General features: G+C 35.3%; 1 long non-coding RNA gene across 1 annotated transcript in view; it reads right to left on the reverse strand.

The window, feature by feature from the left end:
• Positions 1-1,858: 1,858 nt before the first annotated feature.
• Positions 1,859-15,597, reverse strand: part of LOC306670159 — a 40,434-nt gene continuing 26,695 nt past the window's right edge. Inside the window, exon 4 of the long non-coding RNA XR_013766331.1 lies at positions 1,859-4,813. This is a non-coding gene — a long non-coding RNA (uncharacterized lncRNA). The remainder of the gene's footprint in view (positions 4,814-15,597) is intronic.

The following is a 15,597-nucleotide window of genomic DNA, read 5'->3' on the forward strand; positions in this document are numbered from 1 at the left end:
ACCTGGCAAAAACATAAGATCTTAAATCATTAATGCAATTTACTGAGTTTTTAGGAAGTGATTTTTAACTCTCTGGGGCAGTTTCTTCTGGGAAGTAGACAAATGACTTGAATAATTTTCTATAAGCCTTATCCGTACAAATAATTTTAATGGTTTACCTTTACTCATCCAAATTCACATCAGGAAACAGCTTTCAGAGGGACATCAGGTATACTTTTCAGGGCAATTGAAGGAACAGAGGCACTGTTATGCCCTTGTGGACAAGTTGAATTTAGGATTAGTGTTTTAGAAACTTACTCCTTTCCCTTCTAAGGTAATGTTACTAAAAAAACCACCAACAAAACACTTTTAGAAAAGAATCCAGCTACATGCAGTGGTACATGCCTATAGTAATTCCAGCAACTCAAGAGGCCGAGGCAGGAGAATCACAAGTTTGAGACCAGCTTCAGTAACTTAAGGCCTTAAGCAACTTGGTGAGACCCTGTCGCAAAATAAAAAAAGAAAAAGAGCTGAGGATGTAGCTCAGTGGTAAAGTGCCCCTGGTTTTATCCCCAGTCACTGCCCCCACCCTTGCAAAAAAAAAAAAAAAAAAAAAAAAAGTTTAAACTTTTACTAGTTTCTTTTGAAATTTATTCATATAATTTTACAAATAATTTATAAATTTTGAGTCCCTACCACAGGAATGAGATTAATTAGAATAAGTTATACTCCATGTATGTACACTATATCAAAATATACTCTACTATCATGTATATCTAAGATTAAAAAAACTAAAAAGAGTCCCTAAGTTAAGATTACCTCTGAAAACATTGTGTGGACAACATCCAAAAATATATAAAGAAAACATTTTAAAATATACAATGAAAAATCTTACTAGGCCATATAATCTTAGGAACTCTGAGAAATAAGAGAATTTGTCAATGTAGAGATAAATATAATTTTTATCCTATTAAAAGTGATTGTCCAGAATAGAGATGCTAAATGACTCTTTAACTGAAACAACTAAATGTTAAAGTGAAAAAAGTTGTGAAACTGGTAAATTCATTAAAAGCAAAAATATTGGAAATCCTATTTGTATAAAATAACAATATATTCATGTACTTTTTTTTTTAATCTTCATATAGAAAATGCTCTAGAAAGTTGGGTTGCTCTTTAATATTTCCATTCATGTGGTGTAGTATCTAGATTTCTGACTTAGTTTGTTACATGTCTAGAATTTTCCGAAATTCTCAGAATCTTTAACAGGGGAAAATATTAATGCCATGGTCCCAGATATCTGAATTAATTAGTCTAGGGTGGGGTCTGGACCCAGTAATTTTTAAAGTTTTCCGATATAATATCCCACTAAGGTTGAAGAATCTACTTGAGAGCATATTTTAAAAGTTGTTAATAACTAAGGTTGGTGGCACACACCTATGATCCCAGTGACTTAGGAGGTTGAGGCAGGAGGATCATATATTCAAGGTCAGCCTCAGCAATTTAGTGAGAACTTGTCTCAAAATAATAAAAGGCTAAAGCTATGGAATCAAACTATGTGCCCTTCAGCAGATGAATGAGTAAAGAAAATGTGGTACATATACATAATGGAATTTTACTCAGCCATAAAAAAATGAAATTATGGCATTTGGTGGTAAATGAATGGAACTGGAGATCATCACGCTAAGTGAAATAAGCCAAATCCAGAAAGTCAAAGGTTGAATGTTTTGTCTGATATTCAGAAGCTAGTCCAAAATAAGGAAAAAAAAAAAAAAAAAAAAAAAAAAGTAGGTGAGGGATTCCATTAAAATAGAAGAAATATCAGTGGAGTAAAGGAAGGGAACTGAGGGGAGGAAGGAGGGATGGAATAAGGGAAGATCGGAGGGATGGAATAAGGGAAGATCAGAGGGATGAATTTGACCCAGCTTTCCTATGTACCTATATGAATATAGCACAGTAAATTTCACCATGATGTATATCACAGAGAAACTAACTAAAAAAATGAACCCCAATGTTAAATGTAACTAAAAGCACCAATGAATGAAAAAAATTAAGAGGGCCGGGGATGTAGCTCAGTGGTAGAGCACCCCTGGATTCAATCTCCAGTACAAAATTAAAAAAAAAATTGTTGACAAAAGACCTCCTCAGCTGATTCCATTTGGATTCTAACTACTTTGTTCTTGATTTCATCTTAAGGTGTATATCCATTCCATATATCTATCAAATTTCTGCTGATAACTCCCAGATCAATGTAGTCAGTTCTTCTCAAAAACTCCTGAACTATGTCATTAAATGTTTACTGGGCAATTTCATTTGAATTTATCTCAAAATCCTCATGCTATCTCCCAATGAGCAGTTCCTGGTGTGTGAAACTTCTAGTCATCTTTGACATTGTCTCCTTCAGCTTCCTTTTCCTCTCTGGTTCTTGTTTGTCTTTTTCACTACAATAGAGCTCTTCATCCTTTCCTCCTATTTTGAGTCTATCAGTTGGTACAGGTTCTCACTATCTGACCCATTGTGTATACAGTTTTCTGGTCTCAAATCTAGGCCCTTGGTCTCTAATGTATCCTGTTTATTCCTGACAAATTTCTCCTGTGCATTGCTCTAATTTTCCCACCTTTCTTTGCTTCCTGTTTTTTTTTTTTTTTCCCCATGTCAAAAAACAAAACAAAAACAAAACATCATCAAAAAGCCAGCCTAGTTTGGTCAAGTCTTTCTACCTAATATTATTTAATTTTGCTCTTTTTTTTTCCTGACAAGTTTGTCATTCCTGCCTCACAGCATGCTTTAATTTGATTAATTCAGTGTTTCCTGAAATTGATATGTCCTACTGTTGACACTGAAGATGCTGTACTTTCGGTGAACTTAACTGGGTGGTTACATAGATTTAAATGTAATATAAAGTAGAAAATGCACATAAATCCGAAATCTATGATTGGACAGATTTTTATTAGACTGAGGCTAAAGTAAATATTAAAGATTTTTAAGGTATTAATTTGAATGAGATATTAAAAAGAAAACTGTGACTGTGATGCATGAATAGCTGGTGTTTATTTAAAAAACGAAGTATGATCCCAGTAACTTGGATCCCAGGAGGATTTCAAGTTTGAAGCCAGCCTCCACAATGCAGACCTTCTTACCCTGTTTCAAGATAAAGTCTTTTTATCTCCTGGAATATGCTGGGAGAGATTCTACCCCTCATTTTAGATTTAACTTTAAAATTCTCAGTGAAGTTAACAGTGCCGAAACTGCTGGAGAAATGAATAACAAAGCCATTATTATTTTTTTTTAATTAGAGCATTAAACATAGCAGTTGCATTCATTTGGACAGAGTCATACATACATGAAATTTTATTTTCTCCATTGCATTTTCCATTCCCTCCTGCTTCCCTTTCTCCTCCTCCCCCCATTTCTCTTTCTTCAACTCTACTAATCTTCCTTTCACTCATTTATTTTTGAATTGTGCTTTATAAATATACATAAAGGTAAAGTTCATTGTGGTATAGTGATATATGTCCACAGAGTGATTTTGGTAAATGCATTCAGCATTTCTTCCCCTTTCCTGTCCCTCCTCCCTCCCATTTGATCTCCTTCAACTCCAGGATCTTCCCTGTATCTTCGATATCTGATCTGCTCCTCCTTCCCCATTTTGCTTTAACTTGTGCATGTGAGAGAAAACATTCAACCTTTGGCTTTCTGCATTTGGCTTATTTCACTTAGCATGATGTTCTCTAGTTCTATCCATTTGCCAGCAACTGCCATTATTTCATTCTTTATGGAGTATGAGTAACATTCCATTGTGTATATATACACTACATTTTCATAATCTATTTATCTATTGATGGGTATCTGGGTTGATTCCATAATTTAGCTACTGAGAATTGTGCTGCTGTGAACATTGATTGACTATGTCACTGTAGTATGTCAATGGTGGATCCATTCCTAATGTTTTGAGAAATCTCCATACTGCTTTCCAGAGTGGTTATACTGGTTTGCAATATTTCCAACAATGTACAAGTGCTTCTTTCTCTCCACAACCTCCCCAGCATTTATTATTGTTTGTATTCTTGATCATTATCATTCTGATTGGAGTGAGATGAAATATTAGTACAGTTTTGATTTGCATTTCCTTGATTGCTACAAATGCTGAACACTTTTTCATATATTTCTTGGCCACTTGTGTTTCTTCTTTTGAGAGTTTGTTTAGTACTTTGTCCATTTTTAATTGGGCGTGTTAAGTTTTTTGGTTCTTTTTATATTCTGGATATTAATCCCCTATATGAGGATCTAGCAAAGATTTTTTTTCTCCTATTCTGTAGGCTTTCATCATGTTCTTAATCATTTCCTTTGATGTATAGAAGCCATTAATCTTGACCAACACCAGGAATGTACAAACACAGGGTTTCATTGAACAGTGAGGGTGGGAACTACTGCAGTAGTTCCAGATATGTGGGCTACTGCTTCAAAGGGTAAAGGGAAAATGAAAACCAGAACCAGCCCTAGAGGGAACAAGCCAGCTAAGCACCCAAGTTGCTCTCAACTGAAAGTCAGGCAAGCGACTCCCTCTTAAAAATTACACAATTGGAATTGAGAGAAACACTAGCACAACATAGATACACTAAAGCTGCTGAGCTTGTCTTCTGGTGCTACCACCCCTTGGTCCTCTTCTGCCATCCTCTGTGATCCATACTCTGCATAGAGGCCAGCAACCAGAAACCAGTCTTGAGAAAGCAGAGGGTGAGGCACACATAGATATACTAGGCAGGAAAACATGCCATGGGCAGTTGTGGCTTGTCTAGTCCCTTTCTTTACACTTGAAAAACCAGTTCGGGAGGACCTTTGAGGAAGAAGCCCAAAGTGGCAATTAATGTTTTTCATCCTCCCATGGTTAAACCCGAGGTGTTTTTTCCCCTTGCAGTTTCTCCCTGTACTCCTGTATTACCCATGAATGTGTTGGATTGTCAGTTCAGTACTCATGTGGCATCTTTCCATCTTCCCTGGAATGAAAATAGCCAGTATTTCACAATGATTTTTATGGTGGCTTATAAAATGAGTCTACCAGTGCTTTTGCTCTTTACCAGATAAGAGGAGGAAACTCAGGTGAAATCAGGATGTGTTTCTGTGTTAGTGAAAACTGAACTAGGCTTCTGTGACAGGTTCCTGCTTCAGCTTTACCCTAAACAAGCTGGGTGGTGGTGTGCAAACAAGTTGCTTCATCAGTAACAAGCAGGGATGGGATTAGAACTTGTCTAGCTCCTCCCAACTCAATGAAAGGGAAGAATCCTTTCTTATACATTTTATTGGAGTGTTTCCAGTTTTCCATGTAACTGCCTGTGGATATTCTGATGAATAGACTGGCAGAAAGTGCTTCAACTGATTTTACAGTTTCATTTAATCCAAATGCTTACAGTACTCTGGGAGGTGCTCCTGGTTTGAGTAAGAAGTGATCATTATTTTGAGTAGTTGGGACTAGAATGAAATAATGGGCTGCTTGTTTTCCAAAGCAGGGACATTTGAACTTTAGTTAATGAATAATTGTAATCCATACATTGGCTTTTGAAAATCTCAATAGCCAATTGGACATTTCAAGCTGAGATCTGAAGAAATTTGGCAGTTTATTCTGCTTCAAAGATTCTATGTTTGTATTATAGCATTTGAAGCTTCACCTCCTGCTCAATGCTTCTGGTTTAGGATGGCTCACAGCATAAGTCCTACTGTTTCAAGGCAGGGCTGATACACTTTGCAAGTGTATGGTGTTTTCCAGGGAACTGGAAAGCACTCTGATTTTTATAGTACATTCATATATGTGTGATGGGAAGTTTATAACATTGGATTTTCTTTCTTAGGCATTTAGCATTTAACTAAAGGATGCTCTGGGTGGTCCTTCTGCTTGTACATCTGGCAGGTTAGATATGCTGTAAGAAAATGTCACTGTTAATTATTTCCTGTATTTTCAATTTAGATATGAGATCCTTTGAGATAATCCCTTGTTTTCAGAAATGTGGAAGTTGCCAGAGCTCTAAAAATGATCATTACTCTCTTTACTAGGAGGCTTTATCTGTGTTGATGCTCAGATCTCAGATAATTTTCTAAGGAATATGATTTGAAAGGATTAATTCCAAGAATAAGTTACATCAACATTCTGGTTGAAAAGAGATGTTTTCTTTTTCTTGTATTATGTCCTCAATTTTTCTAAATAAAAATGTTTAAGAAAAAAAACCTTCAAGAGAAAAAAGAACAAAACAGGACCTTGCTTCAAAATATACTGCAAAGCTACAGTAACCAAAACAGTAAGATATTGGCACAAAACCAGACTCGCAGTCCAGTGGTACAGAGAGCCAGAAATAAATTCATGCCTTTATGGTGGTCAATTGCATTTAAAATAAATTCATTTTCAACAAAGGTGCCAAGAACACACATTGGGGAAAGGATGGTTTCTTCAGTGAATGGTTTTGGGAAATCTGGATATCTACATGAAGACTGAAATGAATCCATTATTTGACACCATGCACAAAAAATTAACTCAAAATGAACCAAAAACAAACTTAAAACCAAAACTGTAAAAACTTCTAGAAGAAAATGTAGGGGAAAAGCTCCATGACATTGCTCTGGACAATGATGTTTTTTGGATCTGACCCCAAAAGCATAGGCAACAAAAGCAAAAAATAGACAAATAGGATTACATTAAACTGTGAAGCTTCTGTACAGCAAAGGAAATGATCATCAGAGTGAAGAGACAATTAAAAAATGGGAAAAATATTTGTAAGCCATATATCTGATAAGGAATTACTATCTAAAACATATAAGAACTTCAACTCAAAAAATAAATAAAAAATGTACAAAGGCCCAGAATAGATATTTCTTAAAAGAAAATATACAAATGACCAATAAATGAATGAAAAAATGTTCAACATCACTAATCATAGGACAAGTACAAGTTAATGCTATAATGATATCACTTTATACCTGTTAGAATGATTACTGTCAAGAAGATGAAAGATAACAAATGTTCTAGAGGATATGGAGAAAAGGGAGCTCAAATGATGTTTCTGGTAGCATAAATTCGTATTGCCATTAAGAAAAATGGTAAAGAGATTCCTCAAAAAAAAAAAAAATAGAGCTATTGTATGTTCTAACAATTCTATTACTAGGCACATATCCAAAGAAAATGAAATCAGTATGTCAAAGAGATACACATTGCTGCACTATTCATAGTAGCCAAGATATGGAATCAACCTAAGTGTCCATCACTACATGTATGGATAAAGAAAATGTGGTATATACACGATAGAATACTATTTAGCCTTAAGAAAAAATGAAATCTTGCTATTTTTAACAACATAGACAAACCTGGAGGATATATTATATCAAGTGACATTTGCCTGACACAGAGAGACAAATACAGCATAGTCTTGTTTATATGTGGAATCTGGAAATGTTGAACTAGTAGAAGTAGAGAGTAAAATGGTGGTTACTAGGCTTGGAAGGGAGGTGGTAGTGGGAATATGTTGGTCAAAAGATAAAAAAATTTAGTTAGGAGCAGTAAGTTTAGGAGAGCTCTTGTACATCATGATGACTCTAGTCAATAAAAATTTATTTTTCTCAAAATTTTATGTTATATGATTGATATATAAATTTGTATATAAATGAATGAATGAATAACTTGTTGGTATGGAAAGAACCCATGCATTTGGTGTGAGATGTGTAGGCAGAAACATTATAGTATTAGTCATTCTGGCTTCTTCTAAGAATCATTTCTTCAAAAGGTTTGCAAATTGATATATTTTACCAATTGTTTTTCCTATTTATAATATTAATTTACATATTTTTTTAAGATATATTAGTACCAGGTCAACTTTCTTAGTTTTCTAGCCCTTCCTCTACTAGTCATGTTCTCTCCAAGATATTAACTGGTGGTCTGTCCAGAAGAGTCATTTAAAAAAATTATGCTTGGGTTCAAAATACTTTGCTTGCAAATTTTATATGCTGAATGTATTTAAACTATTATGTGCTGGTCCCTGAGTTTTAATTCTCAGATCTCAGTTTAAGAGCATTATCCCTATTTTATGACCTTATTTTCTAGAGATTGAAGTGGTTAGGTAACATTCCCTGTGTCATTAAGAAGTAATGGTGCTGTTCTCAAGTGGTAGAGTTATATAAGAGCAGGGTGCTATGGTCTGAATGTGTCCTTCAAAATTCAGATATTGAAACTTGGCTGCCATGATACACCTTCAGGGATGTTATGAGTGCCCTTGCAGAAGCAGCATGGGGAGCTGCCTTTCTCCCTTTATACTCTTGTGCCATGTGAGGACACAGCAAGAAAACCCTCACCAGAAACTTAATGCTTGCACTTTGATTTTGTATTTCCCATCCTCCAAAACTGGAAGAAATCACTGTTATGGTTTGGATGTGAGGTGTCCCCCCAAAACTCATGTATGAGACAATGCAAGAAAGTTCAGAGGAGAAATGATTGTGTTATGAGAGCTTTAACACAATTAGTGGTGGGGATTAACTGAGTAGTAGCTGAAGGCAGGTAGGGTGTGGCTGGATGAGGTGGGTACTGGGAGTGTGGCTTTGGGATATATATTTTGTATCTGGTGAATGGAGTCTCTCTCTCTGCTTCCTGATCGTCATGTGAGCTGTTCCCTTATGCCATGCTCTTTGCCATGATAGCCAGCCTCACCTCACACCCAAGGAATGGAACCTGCTGTCTATGGACTGAGATCTCTGAAACTGTGAGCCCTCAAACTTTCCTCCTCTACAATTGTTCTGGTCAGATCTTTTAGTCACAGCAGCGAAAAAGCTGAGTGAAACAATCACTGCCTATTATTTATGAACTGCTCTATCTCAAGTATGTTGTTACAGCAGTTAAAATGTAAGACAGTGGGTGAAAAGAAGTTAATAATGTGAGGGCAATTGGAAGAAATGGACATATTCAATTTGAGCTTTCTCGAGTTGTGAACACCCTATCTTCAATTAACTGAATATTTAGTCCTTCTTGTATAGTTCTAATGGGAAGAAAAACTTGTGTATTTTTGCTCAATTATGATGATATAGAGGAAATATGTTTCTAGGAAGCAGAATTTTTGCCTTATTCCCTCCCACCCATGACAGGATTTATTAATTATAATTGTCCTAAAATGGATGGGTGGGTCCAACTCAAATGCTTCATCCCTAGAATTTTTCAAATAGACACAGGACCAACTGTCAATGGTGTTATTGAAAAGATTAAAATTAGAGGTTTGGAAAATAGACCTTAGATTCTATGAAAGTAAGATGTGGGTTGTGTTCTGAAGGAATAATATTCAAGAAAAATGGTTTCTGTATTTATGCCCCATAAAACCTTACTGTGCTATTACTTCCTAAATAACATACATTTTTCCTCAATGTGTACTCAATCTTTGTGAAGCAAAAGAATGAGCAGCTGCCTGAGTTGAGATAACTAGTGGATATTTATTGGGAGAATACAATTAAATGGTAGTGTACAAAGCTTTCACCCAGTCATAATAATCAAATCTCTTTCTTATTTACTGTCCCCTTTTTGTCTTCTAAATTATCTGAACATTCAGACTAAAGAAGAGTTTTCAATTGTGCATTATTCAGGGAACTTTATCTCTTATAGATTGCACTTTTAGTAAGAAGTTGGAAACAAAAATATAAACCTTTTATTCTGTTATGGGTTTTTGGTGTTTATTCATCGTAACATGGGATTTGAAATTTTTTTCAAATATTTTAATGTCCAAAGGCATTTCGTGAGAATGAGCCTTTATATGGCAGCTTCTTAAAATCAGGAAAAGGCCAATGATGAAGTTCAACAGAAGGCAGTTGGTATTCTTTTTGGAAACTCATATGACTTCATTTCACTGCACCCAGAGAACGATACCAGTTTCTTAGCATATTTGAGGGATTAAAGAATAGAGTTGATACCAAAGACAGTCAAGAACTCACAGTTTACAGTTGCACATATCTGCCTAATGGATAGCAAAACAGCAAACTTTGTTAAGGAAGTGACCATCCAAACTGTTTAACTCTGTTATTATTTTTAGAGTAGGTGTTAATAGTTTGAAATTCTGAAGCACTTTCTACTTCAAATTTTATCCATTCAATTTCTAATTGAATTTGTAAGAAGTCTTTGTAACCAGGAAGGCAGTTCTCAGGGTAGTCAGGAACTGTTTTAAGGGCACCTGATGGAAAGAAGTCACCAAATTTAAGCTAAAATTGGAATTTGAGTGTTAAATTGACTTCCAACTGTATATGCTGTAGGAAAGAATGCACAGGGAGATGCTAGGCAGAAAAATAAAGACAAAATGGATGACTGGAGGCTTGCCTTTGCTTTTCTGACTGAAAATCTCGAGTTTGCTGGTTAAGAGTCGGAGAGGGGTGGATGTTTATTAGGAGGGAACATTAATATTGCTACCAGTGGTCACCAATGATGCAATCTGCTACTCTATACTCTCTGCCTTTCTAAAATCTGTGTCTTGGAATTGCATGTTTTGATTCCTGTTACTAAGCAGTGAGACAGTTTCTGAGGACTTGAAGACTGTCTGCTTCTGGTAACCAATGAATGAATATAGGCATCAAAAAACAGACACACAGATATGTACTTGATAGAGTATGTAGTGTGGGTGAATATGATACAAAACAAAAATATTGCCTCCTGTTATATAAAAGGAGATGAAATACATATGCACCAGAATTTCTTAGTGTCCGAATGTAATTTTTACCAAAGAGGTCACATCCAAGTGATTCTATTATATTGGTAACAAAGTGATAGGTTTGATTAGGGCTTTATTTCAAATTAGAACATCCAAAAGCTGAAGTATTTTGTAAAAGGCAGTAATTATAAGTTTATGTACTTCTTAGGAAAAAAAAATAGGATTTTAAGCCTTTTCATTAAATTCTTTTATTTTTGTTATTTTCTGTATTCTGCAATCTTATTTTCCAATAGGATGATAATCTTTTATATGTTAGTAGAAATATCTGATGTTTTCATCACACTAAGGTGGTAATATATTTCAATTAAACATAAATGCAAGACTGTTACCTTTAATTCAGAAGATAACTAATATATTTTGCAAAATAAGTCCTAGGTGCAAACAAACTCTTGATTACCAATGTTAAAAACTCAGTCACATAAAGCTACATTTAATATCACACCAATGATTTTTAGCATTTTAATTAAAATTTTAGGCATCTCTGTAAATCTTACATGTGGGTGTTCATGTTTATCCCTAGGATTTGTATTAGCATTATAAGTGAGAATTCATATTGTGTCTGCCATCTTGTAACAAAGGACAAGGAAGACAGCATTATGGTCTTTGGAGATGATAAGTCTATTATATTTATTATATCCCACAAGTAGTACTTATTAACCATTATTATGCTCCATTTGTGTATTCTATTCCCAAAAGATATTGCTTAGTTGGAATGTGTGCTCTTACTATTCTAGGCCCATCTTATTGTCTAAAACATTGTTTAAGAAGATATATCCCTCATTTAAGCATAGGAGATTTTCCTATTTTGAGCATCAAGATTTTGATAATATTTACTGCTCCTATTCCTCTTACAGTGGTCTTATTAAACATTTGGGCTGATAGAATATTAGTAAAACTGGGATTGGGCAAATAGTATAGAATACCCTGTATGATGGTTTTTGTAGGGCATAAATTTTAGAGAACTTTTGGTATGGAATTTATTTATATTCATATTCATCTGAATATATAATTCTTGGAATATTGTTGAGTTTTATCTATGAATTTCTCAAAACAACAAAACCTCAAACAGAAAAAAACCAAAGCAAATCTTCATACCAACATGCATAAGAAAGCTAAATCCAGGCTTTCTTTTATTAATCAACAGGTTATCAATCAAATAGACAATCTTCCCTTATGTGTTTTTCATGACAAAATAGAAATGGAGAGGTAAACTATAAATCTGATGAATATATGGGCAGTTCCTAATATGTGCACACATATCAGCAGAATTGATGGATCCCAGGAGTGAGTTTTTATTATCTATTGAAAAGCTATGTGCCAGGTACCAAACAAATGATGCACATGAATTAATTCATTTAATCATCAAAACTTTGAGAAAGTAATGGTACTGTTTCCTTATAGATAGTACAGATGATAAGATAAACATTTGGAAAGGGTATCATATAGGTCAAATCAGAGGAAAAGAATCACTGATACAGAATTATGAACTTAACCAATTAAAGGAAATGGATAAACAGTACCTCTAAGGCTGCTTCTTCTGCATCTGATGTTGACTTTGCTGTCAGCAGAGAAGGCAGTCAGACAGGAAATATGGACATAAAATAGGGATTAGCAGGGACAGACTTGGGTCCCTGGTGATGCCTGGAGACCAATCGATATCCATCAACCTCTAAAGTCAGTGGTATAGGAGGAACAGGCCCCTTTGACTGCACAGTTGCATATGCACCTGGCTCAGATCTGAGGTAATGAGACAGGAGCTTGATGACTTGGAGCCTTGGCTGCAGCCCTGTACCAAATGTGATCCAGTAGGTCGGTGGCAATGTGTGTGAGCTACGGCAGCATCTGCCCCATCCCAAAGTTCAGAGCATAAAATGACGGCTGCTGCAATTCTGCCTTCCAAATCTTGTGCAGATTTATCTTTGACAAACCCTAATTTGAGTCATAGAAAAAGAATTCTTGGAAACATATTTCTAGCATAGGTAAATTGGCCACTGCAACTTAACAACATAAAAGTTAAATAACATAGCCAGGGTCACACACTTAATACATGCGAGGGCCAGGATTCATAACCAGTTATGCTCAATACCAGAGTTGGGACATAATTAAACATAGTCCAAGGGGTTTAATTGACTTATTTCATAGGTCAAGAAGATATATTCGATAAGTAATTCATTCAGCAAGTATTTGAGAACTTCTTAGTGTTGAAGACTGGATTACAGTAAGAACAATAGACAGTCCCTCCCTTTTGAGTTTGTGAGCAAGATTTAGAAAAGGAGAATGTCAATAGGGAAACTTCTCAGAAAAAGATAAGGACACAGAGTAGTGAGAGAGGATACAAATATGAAGGACCAACTTTTTCCAGGTTGTGTTGGATAGATGGTGGTAAACAACATGCCACAGGGAACTTCAGTCTAGGTGGGTGACATATTTTAGAAGGCAGTTTATCCATTGGGCCTATTGAAGATTCATCCCTGAGATATTGGTCTGTGTTCTTATGTGGTGGTCTCAATTCATGTTATGAGTTCTTTTAATATTTTGTTCTAAAGATGAAGCCTGTCTTGGTCCATTAGGACTGCTATAGCAAAACAGTATGAACTGCTTATAAACAATGAAATTTATTTCTAATGGTTCTGGAGACTGGAAAGTCCAAGATCAAGGGTCAGAAGGATTCAGTATCTGGTGAGAGCTCATTTCCAGATTCATAGAGACACCTTCTTGCTGTATCCCCATGGTGAAATATGCTAATTATAACACTTTTGAGGTTCATTTTATTTATTTATATTTTTGCAGTGCTGGGGATTAAACCCAGAACCTTGTACATGCTGGGAAAACTCTATACTCTCAGTCCTTGAGGTTTGTTTTCTAAGGGTGTTAATCCCATTGATGAAAGATTTTTCCCCCATGACAGAACCACCTATCATAAAACTCTTTTAATACCATCACCTTGTGGTTTAGAATCTCAACATATGAATTTGAGGGGACATTAACTTTCAGATTATATTAGAAGCCTCAAGTCTGAGATGCACACACTGTGGTAAATCTTAGGCATATCAGCACTTCATTCATCCTAGCATTTTCTGTGCAAATAACCACAGTATCTGGAGTAAATTCTTTCTGAAGCATTACAACTGTGTGGGAGTCTCAGCAGTCACATTACCATTCTGCAGAGACACCAAATGAATGTATAATAAATGTGGCACTTATGTAGTTCACATATTTGCATTAGAAGTGAGACTGTTTTAAAAGATTATGACCAAAATGTAGTTTGACCTCTTTTAAGCATTTTCTATCTTTGTATATATATACACTAAAAATAAAATATTTTCCAATTTTGATTTCTGGGATGTGTGGCAAATGTCCAGTGCAATGCAGCACAAATGCAGTTTTTTTTCTTTATTATTGTTATTTATTATTGAAACATGCTTCATTAAGCCATCCCTGTTTCATTACTAAAACAACTTAATACAATTTCACATGACTAATGGTTTTCACCAGCATTCATCACTTAATTGTTTTCTACCTAAGAAATGGAATTGGTGTTCTTAATGCTTTATATGCTAGGATAGGAAACTTTATTACCAAAAAGGTATATGGTAAGTTTTAGGAAGAAACTAATTTATAATCAATCACTAAAATGGTCTATGTAGAAAGTTACATGACAATCATAGTAATGTACTCATTTTTTTTTTATTCAGGAGATTAAATATCTGTTTTCTCTGCTACTGGTCAATCAAAAAGAAATGGCACCTCAATTTTGACTTTTAGTTATTAAAGTGGGCATTCCTGCCTAGGAAAGTGCAAATGAACAGTGGGAAAGATCCTGTATAGGGAAGGATCCAGGAGTAGTGGAGTGCCGCTAAGCTGTGTTATCTAGAGGACTCAGTTGTTTCATCAATGAAATGAAAGGAATGCTGACATTTCTTTAATTTTGCTTCAAGTTCTAATATGATGCTCACATTACCTCCTATCACAAAGCATCTCTTTCATGTGTTTAAAAAAAAAAAGGAATGAAGACATACATAGCATTAGCTCACTTTACAGCATTAGAGGAAGTCTACTGTACTGGGAAGGAACCCAACTGGGAATGGGAAGGCCAGCTCTGTGAACAACTAGCTTTGTGACCTTGGGCCAGGTATTCATTTACTCAGTAGTCTGTAAAATTATTTTCAGTTCTAGAATTCTTTGGTCTCAAAAATGAGATACAATCAGATAGAATGCAGGCATATAACTCTACCTGATGTCATTGAAAGTAAACTTTTAGAGGTAGGAAGATGTTGGGAAACTTGGTTTCCATGAGTTTATTTTTCTTCTTTAGTATTACAAGGTAGATGTTAAAAGAAACATTTTTATGACTTTTTAAATTACCTTTGAGAGGACTTTGTTGAAGTTTGAAGTGGTGGAGGATCATTACTCCTATCCTATAACTCTGAGTCTAGAACTAGTTGAGAAATTGGTAGAGTCATACAGACCAGGATCAAATGGTTAGCTATTAAGGCTGGATTTAAATATGTAACTTAGTAGTTTCCATAGCAGTGGAAATTTTTTTTTTATTATTTTCCTCTAAGCATAGGTTTTGGGATGATTTGTCAAAATAATGTAAAGGAACCAGACTCAGAAGTAGTCATCTCTGCTGAACCATAGCAGTTGAGATAGGGAGAAGGCATTCCAAGAAGGAATTTTGGCCCTTCATCTGTGTGCATTTACCATATTGTTAGAATCTGGAGGACATGGCCAGTGGCAATGAGACATGAGAGAAGTGGGTAGCCAGTCTTTTAAAAAAAAATCTGAGGCTGAAGATCTGAAAGGAGTGTGGTTCTGAATACAAAGCTCTCCAAAGAGTTTCGTTATAGGAGCCCCCCGATATTTTCACCAGGACCAAGCTGCTCTCTGTTATCCTAATGGGAGC

Source organism: Sciurus vulgaris (genome assembly GCF_902686455.1).
Source record: "Sciurus vulgaris genome assembly, chromosome: 9".
Taxonomy (NCBI): domain Eukaryota; kingdom Metazoa; phylum Chordata; class Mammalia; order Rodentia; family Sciuridae; genus Sciurus; species Sciurus vulgaris.